The 26,845-nt window shown below is 41.0% G+C and overlaps 1 pseudogene; it reads right to left on the minus strand.

The window, feature by feature from the left end:
- The window catches only part of LOC104316085 (epidermal retinol dehydrogenase 2-like), a 54,356-nt pseudogene that overhangs the window by 16,715 nt on the left and 10,796 nt on the right, over window positions 1-26,845 (minus strand).

Below are 26,845 nucleotides of genomic sequence, written 5' to 3' on the forward strand. Positions count from 1 at the left end.
TGCAATGAAGATGTGCAAAATATAAAGCAATGCTACGGAATATCTGTTTTGACCAAACACTAGTTTGTTCTGTGCTGCAAATAAAAAAGTAAAGGACTCTCATGGCTGAAAAAGAATGGGAAAAAAAGTCCTGACAGGCTCATTGTATTTAACTGTTCCAGTCACTAAATCTTCAGTCTTCATTACGATCAGTTAAATGAAGAAAATGAAATGGCAGACATTACAGAGCTCGGGTGTGGACCTCATGTGGACCACATTGCACCCCTGTGGGTTCCAACAAGCAAGCACTTACTCTACAGAAGAAATAGGATTACTTGACCTCAGGACTGGCCATTGACCTACAGAGCCATTTAGCTTGAGTGGCTAAAAGTCACTAACATTAACAGAAATGACTACTCATAGAGAACTAGCATGTTCACACCCTCCCATATCCTCCCACAGCACTTGAGATGGTCAGCCATGAAAATAAGTTGTTTCCTCTGAAAGGGAGGAATGCTGGAGAATGTACTAAGTTGTTCTGAGTCCTTTCCGCAGGCTTGCAGTGATGAATAATTGCTAGATACTACCAGACTCTTTGCATGTGGAGTTCAAGAGCGGTCGCCCTTGGATCATTTTTATTATCAAGCTAAACTGATCAGGTGGCATAAAGTCAAGTACTAGAGAAAGGTAGATGATACACTGCTCTGTCTATTACTTACTCCGTACAACCATGCTGCTGTTTCTGTCTTCTTGGCTCTGTACTTGGACAAAGTTAGCCCAAGGATGAAAACCAGCTGTGTGAAACAGAACCCATGCAAGAATCATGATGTGAGGAAAGCCTTTCTGAGGAGTGCAAAATGCAGTCTACTTTGGAGTTAGTCGATCCACATCTGTAATTGATCAACTGAATCTATAATTTAGAAGTCCTTTTGCATTCCTTGATTGTGCATTCCTTGATTGTGCTAAGTTCGGACATAGCATTGCCCATGAGTAATGCTTTCTATGAGCTTTGATTGGCCAGAAGACCCCATCCCATGCTGGCAGACAGTGACATGTTACTAAAGTTATTCATGCTTCACTTGCTTCCTGGCTGGACTACAAGAGTCTGATGTATTTGGTCACCAGGCTTTTCAGCACTTAGAACAATTCACCTAGCATAAAAAGCCCTCAGCCATGCTGTTTATTTTGACTGTATCATCAGACCTGTCCTCAGCTGTCTACAATCTCTTCCCGCAAAGAAGTCAAAAGCAAGATTTGGTCCTTCTCATCACAGCGGGGTTTCCCACAATGGCCAAAACCATCTACAGCTTAGTGTTGACAACTACATTCATCTGTCCCTGCAGACCATTCCCTTTGCTCCCTATCTTCATCTCAGTAGGGGTATATGCTATCATAAAAGTTGTCTGTCCAGGAGACAGAATGTTCTTGGAGACCATTCTGGGATTGTGGAATAAATATCCTGGGATATAAAGACAGTCACAAACCTGACCTTCCATTCGAAGTACAAGACACATTTATTTGACCTTCTCTAGCAAAAACACTGAGGCACCATATATATTTATAATAAAACCAACTCTACCAAAAGACGACACTTCACTGCCCAAGCATCTTCCCTTGGGAAGAAGATGAGAGAACAAACAGCAGGCAACAAGCAAGAAGTCATGCTGCTTAATGTATTTTGGAATGATTCTCCAATGCCATGCTAGTGAGTGAGGTATAAAGAATTCTTGCAAAGCTGAGCAGAAAGTTGCCTAGTTCCCATGCTGTAAGCTCATCCCGATGCAACCTTCATACCTGCTTCTGTGAACAACATGTAAATGGAGTTGAGAAAGTAGATGCACCCTTTCCTTTAAACACATTTGCTTCTGCCATTTGAACCTTTGCAATACTGCCGTAGGGTGTGACATACAAACTGTAAATAGTCAATATTTTTCTCTTGTAGGAGTTTTTATGATTGAGGCCTAAACCCTGCAAAAACACCCCTAGTTCTCTTCTGTGCTCAGCCCCAAACTCCTTACCCAATGAATTCCAGCCTTCACTCCCTCTACCAGATGCTATTTTTTTTGTCAAGCTTACAGCTTCCTTATCCATGACAAGAGCTCTTAGGCAGACTTGGCAAACACGTGAACACACAAATGAAAAAAGTGATCGTCATACTGATAGGAAAGCACAAACCTGAATACTAATAAAGCAATAAAACTGAATGAAGATAATGCTCATATCGTTAATCTTCTGCCTTTTATAAGAATTCATCTTCCTTCATCTTCAACCTGTTGAGAATTCAGTAGAAACTTAAAAAAAACCCACTTAAGTTAAAAGGCATTTTAGTGTTAAATAGAGTTGTGTGCACTTAAAAGAAAAATGTGCAGTGGACCAACATCTTGGTAACCTGGTGACAGAGATTCCTGCCAAAGTTTCATGAAGGATTTGTGCGAGTAAGTGAATTTCCATGCCTCATTTTCAGTCATAAATAAATAAGTATGAACTCTGTCTCTGGACAGGAGCACCTCTTTTTCTCGTCATTGGTCATTTTGACCATTGCAGACAGTGCCATTCAAACACAACTAATAATTGACATATACTACCTTTTTTCTACAATAATATAGTTTTGTAGCACTCCTCACCAAAACATTCCCAGTTCAACTGATAGCTTCACAGCTTATTTTGCAGTTACTTAACTCAGATGGAGATTTACTGAACGCTAAAAATCAGGCTGGAGATCACACTTCTGGAACCTTAGATAATAAAGAAGGTAGGTATCAAGTCTAGCCACCATTAATTGAAGCTTATTTTCTTTTAGACTCTGAGTAAATTCCAGAGTCATCATAGAATCTTTCCTGGCACTTTACTTATTCTTTATATGTTCTTACCCTTTCCTAGCAGGTCTCAGTATGAAGCCTGCAGGAGTCATTATCCCATACCGACCCACTCCACCATGTTTGCATGCCATCTTGATTTTCCAGCTTCTTCGGATGTGGGTCAGAGTTTGGGATGGTGGAGCCAAGAGGTATGTTGGCAGAAGGCAGGTACAGCTGATAAGATGCCCGCTGCCCTTCTCAGAGGCAAGATCTTCCTTTTGCAAGAAACTTTTTCTCCAGGCATCCTCTGCTACAGTTTTCAGAGGTCAATAAAAGACTGAGACACAGCAAATTCATTTCAGAAGTTGGCCAGGATACTGGTTCTCTATTACGGGATGAAATGTGAATTGCATTGGGATTGTCTTTAGTTACTTTTATGCATCTAGAATACTCTGGGACAGAAACTAACATTCTCTGTATTTCAATGTGAAAATAGTGAGCATGTTATTTGACCCTGTGCATAACTGTGTGCATATCTACGCATGCTGGTATGGAATTTGCAGCTGAATGCCACAATACGAGGAATTATTTTTGTGATTTCTTTCTATTGTACTCTAATTTGAGAAATTACAAGTAACTAGAAAACAAAAAATTTTTTAGAATACTCAAAAAGATAAATCTGATTAAAGAAGGGAAACTTCAAAGCAATCGTTTATTTTTGAGGATTTCCTTCTTTCTTTGTTTTATAATTGAATCAGCTGAGAAAACGAGTTTCTAGAGAGGAAAGAAATTATGCCCACTCCATAATAGTGTATTCCTTCTTTCTTATTTGATTATTTAATTATATGATTGTTTGCACTCAGATATTTTCATGGCCTATTATTTGAAGGCACTTATCTAACACCCTCCACAGCTCCCTACATCATCTAACAGAAGGCAAGAAATTACAAACAGGAGAAATTCTCAACTATTTACTGACAGAGTACACAGTTTACAGAGCTGTGGTGGGTTGACCCTGGCAGGGTGCCAGGTGCCTACCAAAGCTGCTCTATCACTTCCCCCCGCAGATGGACAGGGGAGAGAAAATATAACAAAGGGTTCATGGGTTGAGATAAGGACAGGGAGAGATCACTCAACCAATTACCGTCACAGGCAAAACAGACTCAACTTGGGGAAAATTAACTTAATTTATTGCCAATCAACCAGAGTAGGGTAATGAGAAATAAAACCAAATCTTAAAACACCTTCCCCCCACCCCTCCCTTCTTCCCAGGAACAGCTTCACTCCCAAATTCTCTACCTACCCCCCACCCCTGCAGCACAGGGGCATGGGCAATGGGTGTTGTGGTCAGTTCATCACACTTTGTCTCTGCCACTTCATCCTCTTCAGAGGCAGGACTCCTCACACTCTTCCCCTGCTCCAGCGTGGGATCCCTCCCATGGGAGACAGTTCTCCACGAACCTCTCCAACGTGGGTCCCTTCCATGGGGTGCAGTCCTTCAGGCACAGAGTGCTCCAGCATGGGTGCCCCACAGGGTCACAAGTCCTGCCAGAAAACCTGCTCCAGCGTGGGCTTCTCTCTCCATGCGTCTGCAGGTCCTGCCAGGAGCCTGCTCCAGCGTGGGTTTCCCACGGGGTCACAGCCTCCTTCGGGCACCCACCTGCTCTGGCGTGGGGTCCTCCACGGGCTGCAGGTGGATATCTGCTCCACCGTGGACCTCCCTGGGCTGCAGGGGGACAGCCTGCCTCACCATGGTCTTCCCCACGGGCTGCAGGGGAATCTCTGCTCCGGCACCTGGAGCATCTCCTCCCCTCCTTCTTCACTGACCTTGGGGTCTGCAGGGTTGTTTCTCTTACATGTTCTCACTCCTCTCTCCGGCTGCCATTTCTGTGCCTCCTGCAACTTTTTTTCGCTTCTTAAATACATTATCCCAGAGGTGCTACCACTGTCACTGATGGGCTTGGCCATGGCCGGTGGTGGGTCCGTCTTGGAGCCGGCTGGTCTTGGCTCTGTCGGACATAGGGGAAGCTTTTAGCAGCTTCTTACAGAAGCCATCCCTGTAGCCCCCCCACTACCAAAACCTTGCCACGCAAACCAAATACAAGGGTTTACACAGAGATTAGTTAAAAGCAACTTTGTGTGAAAGTACTTCTTTTACTGTTTTATATGCAATGAGTAAGTATATATTAAAATAACTTGCTTTCTTTTACTGTTTTGTAAGGAAGAGCTAAGAGTCCAGCTAGATTTACTGTAAGACTCAATGTGAGTTGTGCGCTTTTAAAAAATTAATGAATAGAACTGTATTTGTGAAAGAATAAAGAGCAGTCAATTTTCACAGCATCATTTTGTTTAACAGACATTAAGAATAACATCCTGGAAAATCTTCATTATCATACAGAAAATACTACCTAAACAAGGACTAAAACTAAATAACTCATTAATTCTGCTAATGACTAGAGAAGTTTAAATTACTAGTACCAATGTTTTAATACTATCTAGTTTCAGTCCTTCGTTTTCTGAACAATGATGTTATCTAGGTGGTTGAAAATCCCAAAGTAATTAAAAATGAGCATTATTGTTTTCCTTGGTGCAAAACTGAGATGGCAAATACAGAATTTCTGTTAGGCCATAAAACTGGAGAAGTCACCTTCTCCTTCCTCATCCCCAGTAATCCAATCTAAAATCAGAGTGGTTAAGTCATGCTTCACAGTATTTCTTTATGTCTCTGGGTTTCATTTTTGTTTTGTTTGCAACGTTGCACAGGAGGCAACAAAAGTAGATGAATCCATATGACCAAGAATACAGGGTAGATGCAATCACAGAAATTGCTAAATTTCTGGCATTTAAGATCTTCAGAGCCATTTGCTTTCAGTTGTTTCTCTTGCATTGAGTGAATCTTCAACAAACCGAGTAATTTCACTCAATGAAGGATTGCAAGGTAAATGAAAGATATTAGCATCGCTTTTGAAGGTGCCAAACTGAGGAGAAATTTTTAGTTAGCCCTAAAAATATTGTATGCTCCCCTCACTAATGATATCTGAAACCCCCTTAATTGTGTCTAAACCCTCCTGTTAAATTCACAATATCTATATTAACATATAGTTATTGCAATATGCTATTTAGATATTCTGATAATACTATCTTCTTAAGTCATAAAGTTGATGATCTTGCATTTACATTTTCAACACTGTTCTTCATGATCTATCTGACTTTCTCAGGTTGCAGATGAAGAAGGACCCTGACTTCAGTCAAGCCCTGTAGTTGAGAGAACAGTCAGTAACAGAGGCTTCAGAAACTGGGAATTGTTGATTCCTCCCTCGGAGGGCATTTTGCCAGAGAATTCTGCTTGAGACTCATGGAAATTCTTGGTCTAAATATATGCATGTATGGGACTGGAAAAATATATACGAAGCATGTGTTTCTATAGGAATCCTATTCACCTAAAGCATAACAAGATTTGAAAACACTTTTTCTTTGTGACTCAGATTGAAAATGACCGTGAGCTTGGCAGTCTGTTTTATCGCACATTTTTACCAGGTTTATAGTAATCGATATTTGCTAATCAATATTTGGCAGAGAGAAGAAAGAGACCACAAAAAGGAAAGACACATTCTTAAGTGCTTAAGTAAGAGTGTGCTTGTGTTTTTCCACTTGAACTTCAAGTGTGATCTTTCTGACGGCATAGTCCACGTCTAAAGTAGAAAATGAAAATGTGCACCTGATAAAATAAGAGACGGGGATTTCAAAAAAGTGTGAAGTTTCACATTCAAGTTTCCTTATTTTAAAGCAAATTATTTCAGTATCGATTCTCCAGTCTCACAGAGTTCCCTCTCAATAAAATCTGTAGGAACAGCTGCAGACATTGTGAGATTTCAACAATGAATAAATAACACTTCTTCCAGAGCCTGGTGAAATTTATAGGAATTTTTCCCACAGTAACTGACTTGTTCAAATGTTTACTAACTCATGCTATGTATAAATATTCAGGGTTCTACTTCTGTAAATGCATGCCTAACCTGGGCCAGCTGAAGGCTACTCTCCGTGTTCAGCTTCCTGCAGTGATACAGACACTTTTCTGGGAAGGCAGACTTAATTTGCGCACACGCATACACAGAGAGAGCTCAAAATCTCAGCAGTTCTCCAGACTAGTTACCTGCCTTCAGGTCTTTTCAGTGGCTGTGTGAGGAATACATGCCTGGAATTGTGATTGACAGTTCTCAGCAAATTCATTAAATACAACGTGTTAAAAAGCTGAAGCTCATGGCTGATGAGCAGTACTGCTGGGACAGCCTGATGACACCTGGACCATTCAACATTAACTGGGATATTGTCTGTCTAGGTAACTAAAAAGGATACCAGAGCTCCTGGGAAAGCCCTTTTGCTTTTTTGTGTTACGTTACACACCAGGAGCTATAACATGCTGTGAAATACTTGTGCCTTCCAATGGCAACTGAAGTAAAAGCGTGAAGAATTGCAATGTCATTTGATGGGGTGTTCAAACTGAATCTAAACTTGATTGGGAGAAAGCATTTCTTCTTCAAGACTGAAGCATATAGGGAGTGTACAAAGATGTTATTACAAATGTATGTAACCATGCAGTCAGTGGGTGTCTCTGCCCCAGAGAGCTACACGTTAGTTCCAGGTTATCCACATGGTCACTCCAGTTTGGATATGCCAGTAAAGCATATACACATGCAGTACAGGCTTTGCAGAGCCAGTGAGTGACAGGGCCTATGGATGACTGCATCTGTCTCACAGTGTCTGGCCCCCTCAGGCAGGTGCACAAAAGCACCTATGGTTTTTGCACTGCATGTATACACAAGGACATATTTTTTTCATTTGTTTCTGAGGATATTTGCCGAGTAGCTGTTCTCCACAGGGAGCTTCATCTGCTTCATGAGAAGGAAGAACTAAGCCTTCCTGAGTGCTAGACCTGGACCATAGGGACATCCCTGTTTTTTGATGCTCCTGTACATCCTGGATGTCTTCATGCTTACAGCAGGTCAAAACCTCCATTCAGGACATCTCAGCTATGTAACGCCAAAGGAAGCCTGCACTGGAATGAGGACGACAGGAGCTGTCTCCTGCAGTGGACCCTAAATACATGACTTTTCAGTGTAAATTAGACCAGTGATTTATTTGCCTCATTATCATGCACTGGAGGACACTATTTCTGTTGTGTGCTCATAACTGTATCTTCATCACTGTCGTGGTTTAACCCCAGCCAGCAACTAAGCACCACGCAGCAACTCACTCACTCCCCCCCAACTCAGTGGGATGGGGGAGAAAATCGGGAAAAAGAAGTAAAATTCATGGTTGAGATAAGAACGGTTTAATAGAACAGAAAAGAAGAAACTATTAATGATAATGGTAACACTAATAAAATGACAACAGCAATAATAAAAGGATTGGAATGTACAAATGATGCGCAGGGCACTTGCTCACCACCCGCCGACCGACACCCAGCCAGTCCCCGAGCGGCGATCCCCCGCCCCCACTCCCACCAGTTTATATACACTAGATGTGACGTCCCATGGTATGGAATAGCCCGTTGGCCAGTTTGGGTCAGCTGCCCTGGCTGTGTCCTGTGCCAGCTTCTGGTGCCCCTCCAGCTTTCTCGCTGGCTGGGGATGAGAAGCTGAAAAATCCTTGACTTTAGACTAAACACTACTGAGCAACAACTGAAAACATCAGTGTGTTATCAACATTCTTCTCATACTGAACTCAAAACATAGCACTGTACCAGCTACTGGGAAGACAGTTAACTCTATCCCAGCTGAAACCAGGACAATCACTCTTAGCATAGCTGATGCACAAGGAGCTGTGGCTCTCCATCCCCAACTCGTCTGCATTTTTCTGTGTTCATCCTTCTCTTCCCCCTATAAAGATTGGGCAACCTCATTGGCTTCCGTTATTCCATGTTACCAGGTGTTGCCAAATTTGGCTCTGTCCCATGTCTAATCCTCTGGATCCAGCAGTCTTCTGGGCATCTCTTTTTAAATATCTTGCTGCACTTCTATAAAGATTTGCCCTCCCCATTTCACTCTCGTGCCCAGTCTTTTCTTATTGCCAGGCTTGCAATTAATTAAGGTATTATTAAGGCTGTTGTCAAAAACCTTAAAGAAGGAATACAAGAAGTGTCCCAGGCATATGAATGACTCCAGGATGCTTTAGAAGGTGTGCATGATTTTTCTGATACACAGGACCTTTTTCTAAAAAAGCAAAAAGGTACATTCAGCTCAAAACCATGACAATTTCACTTAAACTTTGAAATATTCATGAAAAGGTATTGCTTTCAATATACAGATGTTGTTATTCAGTAGAGGGCACTCCCTTGTGCACAGTGCTTATATGGCACAGTATAGCCAGGCAAGATCTTAAAAGTATCAGCTGGATTTAAGATCTTACAGTTTTATAACAGTGTTATGTGAATCTGTTTCCTTTAAATTGCTTTCTTGCTGCACAACAATTCTGCCACTGAAAGGTGAACTCCTCATTTTGGGGGCTTGTGAAGGCAGGGGATTGAAGAAGGAAGTGAAAAGAGGACGGACCCCTCGGTCTCTTCCAGTGGTGAATGCTTTCGCCGTAAAAATGCATGCCTCAGTTTGAACGGGAAATATAAATCACCGGCAATTGGAAAAAAAAAAAAAATAAAGAACAACCCTGCCTTTTGCCTTTTCTCTACAGGGCTTGAGGAGCAAGTGAAGAGGCTGTGAAATTACCTCTTACAAATGAAGGCATGGCAGAGGCTGCCAGTGGGCCTGCCAGCAGCCCCGGCACTGCCTCCCCTCGCCGGGGGTTTCCCCTCTGGGGCTGGGGCCATGGGTGCTTCCCAGCCCCGCTCCTGCCCGCCCGGCTGCCCCCGAGGTGCAGGTGAGACCCCTCGCTGGTCCGGTGTTGGGGTGTACGGCCTTGCTCGGGACTACAGGCGTGCAGCACCGTCCCCGTTAGGAACTGGGGGAGCGTGCGGTTCCCTGGGTGCCAGGGAACTGGTTTAGGGCAGGTTTAGGTTTAGGGCAGGGCTGTGGCCTCTCCCGCCCTCTGTGATTTCGGGAGCAGCTGGTGAGCTAAAGGAAGATCCAGCCAACACGGTACTGTACAGCAAATGGGACAGTGTGTGGGATTGAAACCGGGCTACAGGGTTGCAAACAGGTGGGAGGACACCCTTGGTGTACAGAGGTGTGTGGGATGCGGGGTTACTGCCAATGCCCTTGTGCCAGGGCACGCTCTGAAGTTTAGCGTACGGGCAGCTACCCGTAGGTATGTAAAGCTGAGTGAGTTAGGTCAGTGTCCAGGTGCCAGGCTCAAAGGGAGCACAACATGTTTCCTCCTTCTTGCCCACGTACCGCTTACCCACAGGAAAACTGGGGTCACCGGAATGCATGATGACCTGTTGATCCAGCAGCCCCAGGTCACTGGCAATAAACTGCACATCTCAAGTTTGAACCCCTCCAGTGTGTAGCCAGGTAGAAATGGTGAGTACAGAGTTTAGGATCTTTGTGTCTAAGATCAAAAAACCCGAATGGGTACAGCTTGCCCATCGCTCCGGCAATGAAGTCTGACCAATGCAGGGACAGCAAGCAACCCACCACCAAATCTGAGCCCTCTGCTCTTCAGCACTGTGACGTTGCACTGTAAATGGAGGCAGGCCACAGGGAGGGTCTCCCAAGCTCTCCCTGCCAGATTAATCACATTTAAATTGTTTTCAAATTTATAATGGGTCACTGAGTTCCTCTTTCCTCCCATATTGTGGCCATGGTGCTGTCCACACCACCACAGGGAGTCGTGCCTTCAGGCAACTAACCTGAAAACGTTGAGCAGTTTTCATCTGGGGAAAAAACAAAACAGTTGGTTTGCCTGAGTTTAGCTGGTAGCTAACTAATACCTCTGCACTGTGGGTGCCTGGGACACAAAGGTTCCAAGCAAAGGAGAGAGTGAAATAAATGATTAAAGTGTCCTTAATAACCTTAATGTCATCACAGTATTTTGTTCACCCTCTGTTCCAGATCAGTAACAAATGCATAAAATGAGCACAGCCCCCAGCACACAGGGGTTTCCCCAAGCAGCCCACCTCCACTCTGGAAATCAACTCTTTGCTCTTACTAGTTGTCCCTACCTTTTAGGCAGTTGTTTATCTACACAAGGACCTTAATTTTCTGTTCTACAGCAGCTTAGGTTTCGTAAGTGAAAAACAGCATTTCTAGTTAACATAGAATCTTGTAAGATACCTCGCCTGGTTTCAGCTGGGATAGAGTTAATTTTCTTTCTAATAGCTGGTATAGTGTTATATTTTGGGTTCAGTATGAGAAGAACGTTGATAACACACTGATGTTTTCAGTTGTTGCTAAGTAGTGTTTAGTCTAAAGTCAAGGATTATTCAGCTTCTCGTGCCCAGCCAGCAGGAAGGCTGGAGGGGCACAAGAAGTTGGGAGGGGACACAGTCAGGGCAGCTGACCCAGACTGGCCAACGGGGTATTCCATACCATGGGACGTCATGCCCAGTATATAAGCTGGGGGAGTGGGGGTGAGGGTGTTGACTGCTGCTTGGGAACTAACTGGGCATCGCTCAGCGAGTGGTGAGCAATTGCATTGTGCATCACTGTATTGGGTTTGTGTGGCAAGGTTTTGGGGGAGAGGGGTGTTACAGGGGTGGCTTCTGTGAGAAGCTGCTAGAAGCTTCCCCTGTGTCCAACAGAGCCAATACCAGCCGGCTCTAAGATGGACCCACCACTAGCCAAGGCCGAGCCAATCAGTGACAGTGGTAGCACCTCTGGGATAATGTATTTAAGAAGCGAAAAAAAGTTGCTGGGACACAGAAACAGCAGCCAGAGAGAGGAGTGAGAACATGTAAGAGCAACAGCCCTGCAGACCCCCAGGTCAGTGAAGAAGGACGGGAGGAGATGCTCCAGGTGCCGGAGCAGAGATTCCCCTGCAGCCCGTGGTGAAGACCATGGTGAGGCAGGCTGTCCCCCTGCAGCCCAGGGAGGTCCACGGTGGAGCAGATATCCACCTGCAGCCCATGGAGGACCCCAGACCGGAGCAGGTGGATGCCCGAAGGAGGCTGTGACCCCATGGGAAACCCACTCTGGAGCAGGTTTTCTGGCAGGACTTGTGACCCTGTGGGGCACCCATGCTGGAGCACTCTGTGCCTGAAGGACTGCACCCCATGGAAGGGACCCACGTTGGAGAGGTTCGTGGAGAACTGTCTCCCATGGGAGGGATCCCACGCTGGAGCAGGGGAAGAGTGTGAGGAGTCCTGCCTCTGAAGAGGATGAAGTGGCAGAGACAAAGTGTGATGAACTGACCACAACACCCATTCCCCATGCCCCTGTGCTGCGGGGGTGGGGGGTAGGTAGAGAATTTGGGAGTGAAGCTGTTCCTGGGAAGAAGGGAGGGGTGGGGGGAAGGTGTTTTAAGATTTGGTTTTATTTCTCATTACCCTACTCTGGTTTGGTTGGCAATAATTAAGTTAATTTTCTCCAAGTCAAGTCTGTTTTGCCCGTGACGGTAATTGGTTGAGTGATCTCTCCCTGTCCTTATCTCAACCCAGCAGCCTTTTGTTATATTTTTCTCTCCCCTGTCTAGCTGAGGGGGGAAGCGATAGAACAGCTGCATGGTGCTTAGTTGCTGGCTGGGGTTAAACCATGACAGTACCCTAGCAATTTGCATGATAATAAAGAGATAAAAAAACTCAGAATTTGAACCCAAACTTCACATCTTCATCAGTATTTTTCATGACATGTTTACCTTTCTGAAGTTGTGAATAAGAAATAGGAAGCAATTCTTTTAGCCAAGACCACACTCACTAAAGCTGTTTTAGAAATGGGAACTACTCATTCCTAACCTCAATAGCATTTCTGAGGATAATATCCCATAAAGCGCAAAAATCTTTCATTCAGCATTGATTTACACAGAGAATGAGTGACGTGAGACAGATTTCCCCAGAGCAAAGCTGTTTACCTAAAATACTAATTTAAACACCTGTAGCTAATTCAATAGTCATAGGAAAGACATCTGGTGTTTAATTGCCTGCTGCATTCAACTCAGAATCTATTGTTTCCAGCTTGCCCAATTAGTACAAATTCAGAACTTATAAATAATTGCTATCTATGAAGTAAAGAAAGAAGGAATAATCCAACATATCAACAGCACTGTGATGTTTTGGTATTATATATAGTTATAGCATATACGTAATTTTTAATAAGAATTTAAACCTGTATATAATTTAGCTATATCCTTCCTGTTTTGTGATGAATATTAAAAATCCAAATATTTGAACTCGTATCACTAAGAACATAAGGTGGAATTCCTCTACCCCATATTTAAACAATTAAATGGACACCTCAGGACAGGAAATCCAGCCAAACTTCCTCATCTGCTGGTAGAAATAAATAGCTGCAAAGTAATTTGTGCTGTCAGAAACCAATCAGGCAATGAAATGAGCAGCTTCGGTCTGCTACCTCACCTCCAGATAACCAAAATTAAGTGAGACGGATCACATACTGCTGTGGGATCATTCAGGTGAGCAGACACATTTTAGTATAAATAAGTGAGTGCTGCATAGTTAGGTCTTCAATTTAAAGTGTGCTGCAATTCTAGGTAATCTACTTTGAATTTAAATTAGTGTCATCAGGGAATATTCCTTCTGCTATTTAAACTCAGGAGAGCACTTCTGTGATAGTCAGTGATGAAAAGGAAGATGTTTACATGCAAATAAAGCAAATGACCTCATGATATTAACAAGTGAAAATTGGGAAAGACTATAATTGGTTTAATTAATATTCTTCATTCTGTTTTTTTTGTGAGGACAAATAGAATATCTGGGAATAAATGCCATAGATGCATTTAAGATTTTATTTATTAAATCAGTTTCACCTTGACAGGTTTTAAAAAAAAAAGTTTACACAAGGCACCAGAAACCCCTGTGTTTTGCCCATTTTTGGTCCAGTCAGAGAATTTTACTGACAGGGAAGACAGCTTTGCTGCCTGTCTCATGGTTGTGGAGGAGCATTTTTCAGAGGAGGAATCATTGCCTCCAAACCAAAGGAACTATTTTACCTGTCCTGTTTGTGCTAAGAATGGCAGTAACCAACTTCAGACTGACCTTCCCTTTTTCCGAGTCACTTATTCCTTCCTTGGTCCTTTTTTCTCAGTCAGGATGGAAAGAGCTAACTGTGGACCAGTGTTAGGTGAGGAATTTATTAGGAATTAAGTATTGTGGGAACACTTCTAGCTTAAATGGAAATGTGTACAACTACTGAATTAGCCATTTTAACAGAATATTTCTGTAAAGGAGTACATAGTCTGGGGATACAGTGTCATCCAAGACCTTTCTGATGAGGCAAGATTACATATGTCTAAAAGGACAGCAAGCTCCTGATTTTTTTCCCCACATTTGTGGGGAGGCAGGAGGTTGCTGGTAGCACAGACATGGTCTCCAGCACGTTCCAGTGTACATTGGGAGCTGCTGAATTAAACAAGACTTTCCAGGTGGTTGATACTGGCTAAGGCTAGTCCAATTCAAGGTGACTGGGTCAGGTTAATGACTATTTGAGTATAATTTGAATGATGCTAAAGCAGGGTTTTTTTTACAGTAGAATGCATTTTTTAATATATCTTAAACCCAAGAGAAATGCTAAGAATCTTTTGCCGTTTGGACCAGAGTCACCTGTGGGAAGACAGGCACTGTGGCAGGCCAAAGACCCAGATGTTCTGGGAAGAAGAAGCCATGATGTGGACATCAGCCTTTGCCTGACCTCTCTGTAGCTGCGGGAGGTACCCAGGCGGGGGGGGCAATGATGCCTCAGACGTCCATGGTAGCCCCACCTCCAGTGAGTAGGGAAAACTGGGAGGCAGCCTCCTGTTATTTGATGTGACATACATTACAGGCATCTTTTCTAATACCTGGGCATTTCTGAGCAGTTTCACCTGCTCTAACATAAAGGGGGGAAGTGTGGCTGTGTGTCAGCATTTGTGAATGGTGACAGAAAATAGTCCCACCGGTGTAAGGCAGGAGGAGTTCCCTGGCCAACCTCGAGCTCTCCAGCCGCCTCTGCTGTCCGCTGAATCTCAGCATACTTCAGGAGGGGTCCGAATCCTCTGAACCTATGCAGAGGGGTTTTTCTTGAGGGGGAGGAAAGAGGTATAAAGCGTTAGGTGTCTTTTTGTAGCTTTCCATGCCTTTCCTTCCTCAGATACCTGTCTGTAATCCAGAGCTACTAATTTATTCTGCCAACATCTGCTCAGGATAAATCCCCTTTCTGCCACATTCTTAGCACTTTCTACCAAAATCGTGACACAAGACTGTAATTGCTTGCTGTCCTTTGCTTAAAGGCGTATTTCAGGGAAACAAAGGAAAATGTTCTCCCATACCCGAGAGTTGCGCATTGATTTGGCACAGGTGATAAAAAGATTTTTTCCATGTAGCTTTCTATTTTGTTGCTTTTCATTGCTCTTGTTGTGGCTTACACTTTTAGGTAAACTGGTTAGTTCTTTCTGACTCTGAGAGGCTGAAATAAATATATCTGGAAACAAGTATTCCTTATAAGAAAGAGTCTTTGAAGTTTTTGCTTCTAGTAAGTGGGCTTCATTTAGTAGCTGGAAGAGTTTGAAAATGGATCTTCTCATGTTTGCAATCTGTGGAATGTTATTTTCCTGTTATATTTTAGCAACATTTAGGTCACAGCCAGCAAAGCTGAGGAGAAAGTGGAGCTGAAGAGCCAAGCGAAGGCAAACTGTGCTGTGTCCTTGTGCTGTAGCTGTGGTGAATACCACAAGCAGAGTTTTGCCCTTGCTGTGCCACCCAGGTATAAGGTACCAGCTAGACTGAGACACTAATACCATCCTTGTTCCTAGTCACATCCCTGAAACGACAGTGTTACCAGGCACTGCTGCTGATACACATTTGACTAAACATAAAAGAAAAAAGCAGAAGTACATTTCCCGCTTTTTATTCTTTCTTGGTACGCTTTGAAAACTTTGAGTCTCAGCCAGCCAAAGGGGAAAACTTCAATTTTTACACCTAATTCTGATCTTTGACCAAAGCATCTAATCTATTTTATGGGAAAGCTTAAGGTAAAGCAGTTTCCAAGGCACACTGGACTATCTGTTAACAGACACAGTTTAAGTGTTGTTTACAACTTCCTTGTTGAATTAGAAAAAGATTATAGTCCTGTTTGTTTAATCCCCTTTTCCAAATGTCACAATTTAATAAAACATAATCTTAGCAGATGTAGTCTTCTAAGGAATAACCACACATAAGCAAGAAATCCCTTTTTACCTGTGTGGCCCTCCTCCCTACTCCTGCAGCCATGCCAGTAGGCATACATTCCTTATGCTTCATTTTCTCCAGCTTAGCTAAAAGTCCCTCTTTTTACTTTCTTTGTCAGTGACCTAGAGCACTAAGGTAGCTCCAACTATATCACAGTTTAAGGCAAGCTGCCTTTCAATTCCATCTGAAGCTATGCTTCTTCAGTAGTGCTTTTTCTGTCTGGAGGAAATATGGATGATACAGAAGCCTCAGAGAAGACTCCTAGGGATTGAAGTGTCTCCAAGGTAATTTCACATGAGAAAAACAAAGGATAATTCTTTTATAAGAAAGCAAACAAACCAGAAGCAAAAATATTTCATTGAAACATAAAAATACTGGGACAAAAAAAGGCCTTGTGCACTTAAGAGCTAAATATGTCCCACCTCTGTTTTCCATGCAATGCTAGTTAATGCTAAATGCTTCTTCCTCATGTTTTCCCAGAAGGATGACATTTCCTATTAATAGTACAAGAGAAACACTATACTGCAAGTGTAGTAGTCTCAAATTCTCCTAATATTAATCTTCTGCACTTTCCACTTAGATATTTTAACTGGTTATGTTAATAAGTATCTGAATACATCTATGTTGCAATAATAATAAAGGAGCTATTTTAAAGATATTTTGCATTTGGTGGAATACAAACCACTAAAACTAATAAATCAGCATTAGCATAATTAGATATGATGCTATCTCCAAGCTGGAAACCTGCCTTTCGTTTACAAAGTGCGTGTGATGAGAGTTTATCCCAACAATGCATCACTTGCAGTTATGTGTGGTTGAAGTCACCTAAGTTTTACATTGTGAGAAAGGTATCACGATTCACAAATAATGTAAGTTGTTCCTTTTGTAGGAATTCTGTCTATTGCTTCTGCTGATATATAACAAACTTGTTTCTTTCCCTTCCTGATTTTTACTTCAGTTATTGCAGTGTCTTCTGACTCATGTAAAAGTATGTGCCTCCTTTGGAAACAAAATTGTAAAAAATGAAAATTGAAGAAAATCATTAATTAGAAAGCCACTGTAAAGTCTTTGCATAGCAAGCAATCAGCTGTCATGAAATTATATATATTAAGGAATTATATATGTTAAAGAAACACCACCAGTTTACTAGGTGGTAAACATATCTGTATAAGGAAAGCATGGTCTTATGTAGCATGGCTTAAACATTGAAGGGAAAAATTTTTCTTACCATTTCCACTCCCACATGAGCCCAGAGTGTGGGTGCTCACCTCCTGCATTCAAAGGCATGGTTAGAGTTATGGCTTTTCTCTTGACAACTGCTAATTGATGTGGGGACTCTAAGATTTACCAGTTTAGCAGTTAAGGCACTGCTATTCGTTCAGCTTGCAGGGAGAGGTAAGCTACAGATAACAAAGGAGTTCAGATAACAAGGCAGACATCAGGTCTAGCCTGCTTTCCTACTTCAAGCTTGTTTGCTGTCAGACTCTAAGTAGCCTTCAAAGACCTTTTCAGGACTATCACACTCTCTGGCTTCTTTCAAACCCTTTTCCTATTCTGGAAGAGTATCTATCTTATTCCTTATTTCCTGTTACCTCCCAGCCTATCACCCCAGGCAGACAGGCAGCATTGCTGACTCTTGAGCCAATTCAACTTAGCCCATTCTCTTGCAGAAAAGAAAGTATCTTTATGTGTATAAATGTAAGAGAAGAATATATATGCTTGCATCTGCATGACATTTGTATTTCATTAACTATAGGAAACAAAAAAAAAGTGAGAAAGGAAGCATTAACTAATGTTTTAAAAAAGATGATTTTAGCATCCTTCTTAAAGGTTAGTATGTGTGACTCAGCTAGAGAAATTTCAAGGAACTTAAATCTTTTGGGGAAGCTGTTTTCCAATACACATAGACTAGAAGCTACAACCATATAATTTATATTTATCCCCCTCTTTCATATATATGTACTCTGCTTTAATTATATATGCGCTCTCCTTTGACACTAGACCTTTGTATCATTCTTTGTAGGACAGTTGAATCTTGTGTACATTCTGTAATGTCCCAAACTCAAGAAGCACATCAAAGTATATTATGATTGAGCTGAAAATTGTATTAGGCCTTTTCCATTAAAATGAAAACCAAAGGGATTTAGAACTGAGTTCATACCATCCATTTTACATATACTCATCTGGTGATGAAGTGCCCTGAAAGCCTAGCCTTAGCAAGGCACATGCAACTTGGCTGACTATACAGTCAAAAGGAAGAGTAAAATTAAAAAAATAAATTGCAATATAGGGAGATGCCTAGAACTAACCCACAGGCAACGCTGATAGCATCTGAAGAGCTATGGAGCCATTAGTGTCTTAGAACATGGAAGTATTTCACAAGACTTGCGTAGTTCTTAATTACCAGGTCAGATGCCTTAGATAATGGAAGATATTTGAATTTTATTCCTGGATACCTTGTCTGTTTGTGTGTCAACATCTCTGTTGTTTGTACTGGGCTTATCACTGCTGCTACTTACAAATGCTTTTTCTAGAAGGAGCTGAGTTTGTTAAAAGTAAATAATTTAATGGTGTAAGATATTTTTTGAGTAATTTCTTCATATGTAACTCATGATTTGCCTGTACTTCAAAAAATTTATTTGTAAGACCATAAATATCTAATTTAAAATGCTACTAATTTAAAAATGATAACAGTGAAAAGATAATTTTCAGTAATGATTTTTTTAAGATTTGTGGGTCTTTTGACTAAGCAATTGAGAAATGGAGGAATAAAGCAACAGTTTCTGTCCTTACGTCATCTTTTTGTCTCTCATAAGTGACAAATAGAAACAATACATTTACACATATGTTATGTCACACTATTTTTTTGTGCTTCCCAGATTACAAATGCAGATATCGGACCAGCAAATGTGTTGTGTAGGACAATTTGATGAAGAAGTGCCTTTAACCATCCTCCCACAGCTTGGGGGAATGACAAGGAATGTTTCAGGTGAAGAACTGCTACAACAGTGTAGTGAAAAAAATACCCTTTGAGATTTCTGAATCTTCCCTCCATTAGATAGGAGGGCTGCCCTGCTATCTGGGGAATTCAGTTGACCCAAAGTAGACACCTACATTGTACACACTTGTAGACACAGGCTTTCTAGACTTCAATGCAACAGCGAAGGCATTTCTGGGTATGATTCATCTCATCCTAAACCAGACAGCAATAAGGAATCAGGTGAATGGTGACTTAAACGGCACCCAAAATGCATATTGGAAATACTAATGTGTTCATTTGTTAACCACATTTCTGAGAAAGAAGAAATGGAGTAAGTGACAGAGCAACCACTGGAATGCCACTTCCACCGGCACAGTATATTTGATCAATGAACACCTGGGAAGCATGGCGTTTATGAAAGCATCGAGCAATGCCTCACGACTATTTAAATCACTGCTACTTCAGGCAGTGCTGCCAGCTGAGATTAGTTAATGAAATGGATGGCCACCTGATCAGTTATTTGGCTTCAGCAACAGTTCTGTGCAATGTTAAATGGCAATTAGATCTGTATTCATGATTGTTAAAATGAAAACAGTCATTCTTTATTAGCAGTCTGTGGCATCCCGAAGCATCTGAAGTATTGAACAGAAGCATTGTATTGACTACAGAAAGAAGCTAGAAAAATCCATAAAAGTAATCAACGATGAATTTTGATCTGTTAGTAACTGCACTCTTTGGATTGATTTAGGCCTTTCTACCTCATGAAATTATATGAAGTATTGAAAATCATGAGATAATATAGGAAACAATAATGTTTTTCTAGGTGTAAAAGGAAAGAGATGACAATTCTATTTCTACTTAGCCTGAAAAATTGTATAAGAACAAATCCTCCTTGTCAACAACTTTGTAATAGTGAAAAATAGGGGCAGTACATTTATCCATACTTTATGCCACTTTCACTATTTTTTTGTGTTTCCCGGAGTACAAATAAGGATATTGGAAGAGCAGGATTAAAACTTTTGGTCAAAGAAAAAGGTAGTGACGGAGAAACAGGGAATTTCCTGACTTCCGTCTCCAAGTCTATTCCTCCACAATTGTCCCATTACTTGTGGGAACTGTGAACTAAACAACTTTCCACATAAAAACTAAGAAGAAGATAAAAGTTACTCATGAGCAAGACTTCAAATACTGCAGGATTTGAAAATATGCTTTTCACTGTGAGTTAGTATGTAAAACTAACCTCAGATCAGCTTTCAGTATCTTAGAGTGTCTTTTTATAAAAGCTGTCCTACTAAAATAATTTCCTTTATTTCTTCTACTCCAGGTAATCTTGCAATAGATTCCCCAATTTCAGAATTACTGCTCTATAAAATAGGAGAATAAGGTAACACTGGGAACTCCTAGTATTTAGTAAGCAATATGCCTGTAGCATGTGTTTCAGCAGTAAGTGAAATTAATGGGAATCTTCCCCACAGGGAGTAACATATTCAAATACTTACTTATGTGTGCTGCTCTGTGGTCTGTGTGCAAATGCATCTGTAGCCTTTGTGAAGGCTGGGAGCATCTGATGGAAATGAATTGTCCTTATCTGGTATCCCGAGACCTTTGGCTGGGTTTCCTGCAAGCACCAGCATCTTGGTGGCATGCAAGGGAACCCTTGCACACAAAGGTCTTCAGGCTGGCCCCTGTGTTATGCGGTCTTTCCCCATTTGTTTCCTTTGGTCTTCTCTTTGACTGTGCTAGTCATTTACTCTCTCAGATTGGTTTCACTCTTCAAAACAAATCCATCAGATAACTTAAAACAATGAGTTTTCCAGGCTGACATTTATGGAAGGTGATCGAGCCTTTGGAAAGCCTGAGGTTGTTCTGGGCATGTTTTATAATTTAATGGGATAATGCCAATTCAGGTGATTAAACAGAACAAGCTATCAGAATTTCTGGGAAAGTCCAGTTGTTTCTATATGTGCTGCAAGTTACACCTCAGTGTCTCTAAGCTGTTGTTACATGCTTAAGTATACAAATGAAGAATTTCGGCATATAGGAGAAACTGCAATGATGACTTAGCAGGAATATAAAATTAATTTAATTGGATGGAAACACTTCTCTCTCAACTAAAAGATGAACTAAAAATGTAGGAGGGCGTACGTAATATATTTCCACCTCCATGCAATGGCTGTCTTCACTAGTGCTGTGTATTTCAGATGGTTTTCCTGATTTGGCTGTGACAGTGCCCTATACACCCAGAAAGGACTGCAGACATTTTGGGTCTGAGCCGAGAAGGCTACTGCATAATGATGTCTATGGTATAGTGTATCGTACATTTCTATCATACATAGTACAAAATTCTCTGCTTTCTGCAGATGCTTTAAAAACATTCTTTCTCCAGAAGGAACTTTGATGCAGGGCAGGAACTAAGCTGCACTGAGCCACCCAGCCTGTGGACTTACTGGGACAAGGTGCTACAGTGACCCTATCTCTCTTCTTCATGCTCTGGAAAGAAGTAGTCTCAGGGTGCCGTGTACCACCAAAAACACCTGAGCCCTTGCTTGGGTGCTCAGGGAGAGTCACAGAGTGGCACTGAAATATCCAAGACGTTACAGAAATTGCTGAGAAATTAAAGTTGCATGTGGTTGCCACTAAGATTTATTTAAAGATTTTTGTTAGATTACAAGGTGACCTAGCATCATTCAAATGTTTCTTTCCTCAAAATGCTTATAATTTGAATATGATTAATGTTCTTTACAAGATAGCCCATACTACAACTTCCTCTATAAGCAAGATATGCTGTGAAAAGGTATGTTGTACTAATGGGTATAAAACAAGAGCAAGAAACTGTATTTTATCTGACATCACAGATTACCTCTCTATTGATGCAACAACACAGGTAGATTCAGCCAATGGCTAATCTGCCTAATCTGCTTGTCTCTTCTTCATCAGCTTTGCAGAGAACCAGGAGTGCTCCCAAAGGGGAAAAAAAGAAGGTAAACTGCCTTCCAGTCCCATTTGCAGCTTCAGTAGTAACTGAATTTCTCCTGCAACGTTTTTTTTGTGTGGAGGAATTATGAATAAAATGAAAGCCTCAAAGAGGGAAAGCACACATTTCTCAGAAGTTAGTAACTCTGAAATACTTCTTAAGTGGCACATTATATTTCAAACAAGAAAAGATAAGTTTGAATTAAAAAACTGGAACGGCATCTGATTGCATCTTCTGAACTTTAAGAGGAAGGTCTTGGTTTATAGTTTTAGAATTGTATTACAGGATCCATCACACTTCTTTTCTGTCCAAATAAAAAATGAAATATTTTCCTGGTATTTTCATAGGAAAGAATGAGTTACTGCTTTCTAGGGCTGATAAGAAGATCTAACAGATCACTGTGAGACTTAGAAAGTATAAGCTTTACAAAATCCTTCTTGAGACAAGCAGATTAGCCAGAAAAAATGGAGCCAAAGAGAGTCCTTGGCTGAGATTGCAGCAATACAGAATAAGGTTCTGCAGGGTGGCTATGCAGAGTAGGTGAAATATGCCTTAGAAAATAAAGCATTGTTTCCTTTATATTGTTCTTAATCTTCTCATGTCCTGTGTATATAGACAGTAAACTTACAACCACAAATGTTGGTGGCAAGGTTTATATATTCTAGTTAAAGAAACTATAAAAAAAAAGGTACTGAAAGGAGAGCTTTTACAATGTGTTCTTTGGCTGCAAATATTTCATTCTGACATACTAGATTTTTAATGATGGCTAGTCCACCAAATCTTAATGTCACTAACAGGTAACTACTTCAAATGGGATCCTCATTTTACAAAATGTTTTATAACATATGTCTCTTGCCTCATGAGCCCTGTTCATAAGCTCTGCAGCACAAACAACAAAATTATGTATTAAGCATATTCAGGCCCACAAATATAATGTCATGCCAGTTTGTATAGTCTCTTGTAACCATACTTAAAAACAATCAATCATATATCTAGAGCCAAATTGCAACATTCATGTTGAATAAGGGAATCCCAATATTCAACATATTTGCTTGCAGTTGAGAAAAGGATTGTTACTTGCAGGGAACAATTTAGACTTTGTTCCTGTTTCATTAGTAGGAAGAAAAGCATGTTTAAATTACTGATCACCTAGAGAGTTTTTCAAAGTATAAATCAATAAACCTTGCTTTCCAAAGAGCCAAACTTCAGATAGCTCTCTCCTTCTCTCAGCTAAAATTGTCCCCATAATATCTATAGGGTACATGAAAGAATTACTGTATGTATGTGTACTTTGAAAACACTGGGATTTCAAAAAATAGGTTTTTAATTGGAGTGTGCCGGAAGCGATCTTGTAAGTATGGGGTTAGATGAGTACACTAGAAATATGGTGACAAATGTGGGCAATAGGTGACGGTTCAAGGTTCTCTTTAATTCCTTACAGTGGAGTTTTGTAAACTGTGCTTTGTAGATTCCCTATGCTGGTCTGCAATTTATTTATTTATTTTTAAATTAAGCAGATTATGAATGTTTTATGTTAGCATTTTCTGAAAATTTGCATGAGGTTTGACTTTCATCAATTAAGTACCCTCACATACTTTTACTTAATTAATCTTTGAACTTTTGCTCTTGGGGAGTTTTTTCATTTAGGACCTTTAGGTTGTAATTTCATTTAAAGACAGTTGAAGGACATGGGTGTGACTTTGCTACTAAAATAAGAAGAGATTTTGCCCAAGAGCCAGCCCATAATTGTCCAAGAATACATGAGGTATTCATCTTGTCTACATTCCTCTTCCCATGATTTATAGCAGAGTTATGTTTCACACCAACAAACAGGCTACCTCATTAAAGTTTCAGTCTCTGAAAGCAATACAGTCCATGCAAAGTTGTTGCTTGGTCACTTAACGTAATACCTATGTAATTTTAAATTGTAATGATTTTTCAAAAATTACTCAGAAAATTGTCAAAAATTTCTTGCACAGATTTCTCACAATATTCAACAATTCAACAATTTTCTAAGTAATTTTACTAAGGTCACTGAAACTAAAAAGAACTTGTGTGGGCTAGTTTGCAGGTCCAGATTCAGCTGCTGACTTCAGGGACCTAACACCTTGAACACAATTACCTGGCCTCAGCAGGGTGCTTCAAAGCTGCATAGGAGCCTATAGGGTCAGAGAAGGGAGTCAGGTGCCTATGGGCTTCACCAGTCTTCAACATGCAGCTGCCTACAGCAGATGCTCACCGTAGAGCCTATGTTTATAAACTGTGACTCTTGCATTGTAGGAACGTTTTACAAAATTTACAGAGGCAATTAATTACCGCATAAGTAATTTCTAGAATGGATTTTTTTCCTGTCCACTTCCTCTGGTTGTGGGACTTCATCATCTTTCTGAGTAGGCACATGATTTTTTGCCACCGCTACAGTTCTACAAATGCTCTTTCTAAGCCACAGCCTTTGACAAAAGATCCGATCTTAGCCTCTAGCCATAGATTAAAACTGAGGCACACACATCCCGTAGAAGTGTGTTTAGAAGAGCACGCTGTGACTAACGAGGAGCACGGTAAGTGGCACAGCACTGCACACACTTTATGAGCGCTCGCTGCAGCTCACCCCTTTTCAGGACACAGGCTCCCCACGCAGCTTGCCAGCCAGAGCACATCAGCCCACAGTGCCCTTTTTCATGTCGGCTTTGTGTGAACTGCAGTGCTATTTTAACCCTGAAAGGGAAATATGTTAAATGCTTCGCGTTTTCTTTTCCTTTCTGCATGAAGAGTAGTGCGTTTTTCCCATGCTTCGAGATTTTGCTCAGAAATGGAGAATTCAGAGTATGAAATGAAGTAAAAAATCCCTGCCTGGTCTTACTGACTTTTACTGAGAGCTCAGATAAAAGCAGCATGCCATCATGAAATGAGAGAGCGGACTGTGGCTAAAAGTCAGTGACTAAAAGACAGTTATGAAGAATTAAATTGCATGCTGACCGATGTCAAATGTCATACAAGAAGCAAATTTTCTGTCAAAGAATAAACATGATTCAAAATTAATTTTCACTGAAATTTTTCAATTAGATGGCACTCAAGGTCTTCAGAAGATTTTGGTTTCAATCTTTTTTCATCCAATTGGAGGCTTTATCCAAGCTGTTGGTGTTCTTAAGGCAAGATTTGAAGAGTGATACCATTTTTCTAGGAATGAGACTGATGAGACAAACACTGAGTTAGCCTTATGGTTTTTTAGAAAAATGTACTCTATAAATAAATAAATGATAAATTCATTATATGTGCTCAATACTTCTAATGCCTAGCAATAACACATTTGGTGCTCCCATGTTATAAATGGGGGAAATGAATGACAGATCAAGCAATTTTGTGAAAGCCCAGCCAGCGGTGGAGGCAGTTGCTGGAAGCAGACAGTTCTAGGCCAGGCATTGCTCCCAGTGTACCATCCCAGGAACATTTTTAAAATTTCTATACCCAACTGTAGCTTAAGATGTATATTAGAGACAGAAGTGGCCAGAGAAATGCTATTCACCTAGATTATTAAAAATTAAACCCAATGTTTCTTCATAACTGGGTACATATAACTGGATTGACTGCAGGAATACTAACTAAAGGACTGTTTTTACTAAACTTTCCTGCTGATTTTGCAGGCATATGGCAAAGGAAAGAAGGCAATGCTAGAAGATGAGTCGCATTCTTACATTTTGAAAGCAAGAAAGTGTAAAGTCAGAAGAATGATTAGATAAAACTTTTGCTTTTGAATTGCATCCATGATCTTGTGGGCTACATACTCTGCATCATAAACAGGAAGAAAAGGTGGTTGCTGGTGAAACAAGAAACAAAGCATTATGAAATTGTAAAACTTTACTTTTGAGATGTAGTCTAACATAGAAATAATTTAATTAAATAATTTAAGAATTTTTCCCCATCCCCTTAAGTAGTCTTGAAAAGGAGTCTCCAATCTTCTTTGTTCCTTCTATCATCAAAATAAATTGAAAACATTTTGGTGATTTGCGCATTTTAATGACTAATGAGTAACTTTTTGTGCAAGCCGTGCTCAGACCCTAATAAAGTTAATGACCACAGTGACTGCGGCATTGAAAACTTCCCAGCTAATCCATAGTATATGCTGTTCTATGCATGACAGTTCTGCCCTCCACACACCTTCTCCTTTTCTACTGCAGATGTTGAGGTGGCAACTAAATAGACCAGGACCAGGCCTGTTTCCAGCCAGGAAAAATGCTGTGCTCTGCATAATCTATGCTACTACAGGATGATGAATGGTGGAAGCAGGAGCAGAGCACTGAAAAACCAAGATAACTGGTACTGCACTACTGCAATGGCTAATTAGGTGCCTGCAGCCTCTCCCATCACTACAACCATACAGCCACCTACCAGATACTACCACCACAGCTATTCTCACTCAGAGAAGTATAGTACCTGCTAATACAGACAGTGGGGCATTGTTAATAATGACAGGTCATGGGTATCCTGACAGCCATAACTGTAATCACAGTGCCAAAATTACTTGGGGCAGAGAACCTCAACAGAAGTGCCCATTCTACTGACAAATAAGGTTGCCTTAAATACTGCCGTGCATCCTGTCCTGGTTTCAGCTGGGATAGAGTTAATTTTCTTTCTAATAGCTGGTATAGTGTTATATTTTGGGTTCAGTATGAGAAGAACGTTGATAACACACTGATGTTTTCAGTTGTTGCCAAGTAGTGTTTAGTCTAAAGTCCAGGATTTTTCAGCTTCTCATGCCCTCCCAGCAAGAAGGCTGGAGGGGCACAAGAATTTGGGAGAGGACACAGCCAGGGCAGCTGACCCAAACTGGCCAAAGGGGTATTCCA

Source organism: Haliaeetus albicilla, chromosome 3 (genome assembly GCF_947461875.1).
Source record: "Haliaeetus albicilla chromosome 3, bHalAlb1.1, whole genome shotgun sequence".
NCBI lineage: Eukaryota > Metazoa > Chordata > Aves > Accipitriformes > Accipitridae > Haliaeetus > Haliaeetus albicilla.